The sequence below is a fragment of the Halyomorpha halys genome, unplaced genomic scaffold (genome assembly GCF_000696795.3).
Source record: "Halyomorpha halys isolate HHAL.00 unplaced genomic scaffold, Hhal_1.1 Scaffold1691.1, whole genome shotgun sequence".
NCBI classification, from domain to species: Eukaryota; Metazoa; Arthropoda; class Insecta; order Hemiptera; family Pentatomidae; genus Halyomorpha; species Halyomorpha halys.
Genome location: NW_027111225.1, coordinates 39,282 through 40,548, shown reverse-complemented (window position 1 = coordinate 40,548; position 1,267 = coordinate 39,282). Strand labels below are relative to the sequence as shown.

At 29.5% G+C, this 1,267-nt stretch overlaps 1 long non-coding RNA gene across 1 annotated transcript in view; it reads left to right on the top strand.

The window, feature by feature from the left end:
* The first annotated feature begins 457 nt into the window (after positions 1-457).
* The window catches only part of LOC136796219 (uncharacterized), a 14,710-nt gene continuing 13,900 nt past the window's right edge, over positions 458-1,267 (top strand). Inside the window, exons 1-2 of the long non-coding RNA XR_010843911.1 lie at positions 458-782; positions 865-935. This is a non-coding gene — a long non-coding RNA (uncharacterized lncRNA). The remainder of the gene's footprint in view (positions 783-864; positions 936-1,267) is intronic.

Here is a 1,267-nt window from a genome sequence, read left to right as displayed (position 1 = left end):
GTCCTAAAATTTATAACTGTAAATCCATAAGTGTGTTCAATGAATTTTCTGAATTTGTTATATTTAATTTAGAAATAAATATAACCTTCCCATTTAACCAATATACAATATTAAAGGTACTTTATTATACATACATTGTATTTTATCTTCATATCTCTAATAATTTATATCCTTTGCTATGATAGCAGAAATGGCTAATTGCTTGTCTAACTACAAAATGAATTTATAAATCCTACCATAGGATTTCACTCATTAAAAAAAAAAATAGTTTACGGGCCTCAGAAATTGGTTGACATACTGGGGAAAAAAAGAAGGAAGGTGCGAAAAAATCATGGAGGAAAAACAACCAAACAAATGACCAAATGAGGAACCATACATGATAGATAGATATCATATGTTTTAAATATGTTGTAATGTTTTTACCTCTTTATAACATTGATAATATCGTGTGTTTACGAAATGAAATTATTGGGAAGTGCATGAAATGAACTAACAATCTAAAACTATTATTTTGTTGTTTTTTTTAACCACGTTTAATTAAATGGAAAATTGTTTAAACATTCCTCAGATTTTCCCATTTATGTTAGCGCAGTAAGTAATCTTCAAGAGATCATCGTTATTAATAGAAAATTTTATCATGTTAGTTACAAAAATTTAAATTAGCAATGAAAAAGATAAGAGTTGGATTGCGCGATGTGGTTAATACCGTCGTTGTGCATATAGATGGGCCGTTTTATGAAACCCAAGATCGTTTGACTGGTGAGCCAAGCAGTGTCTTTGAAGTAAGTAATAGGTTAGTCATAATAGTCAATGTATACCAATGGCCTGGTCAATGAAAACTCCACCACATTTTTTTTTTTTCAGAAAATATTAACTTAACGAGACATAGACGCGTCGAATTTAGGATTTTGAAAGTGAAATGTGTACGTACGCAGGTAATAGTTTTTATTTATTGCGGTGGAATAAAGTATTATTCATTACATTTGTTGATTCCCCTCCTCTGTACTATACATATGGATGCTTTTTATCACTGTAAGAAATACAGATGAAAAAAAAAAAAACCGTCCTCAGAATCGAAAATTTTGACTCGCATTTCACGAGATAAATAACATAAAAAATCAGTGAAGACTAAAATGACTTTATTCTAATATATTTACAAGAACTACATGTTACTCAGTCTCTATCTTCTAACTTATATCTTACTTAGCTATCTAGTCTAGAAAATATATATGTACTCTGGAGAAGAGGGGATAGTAAGAATAAGGAA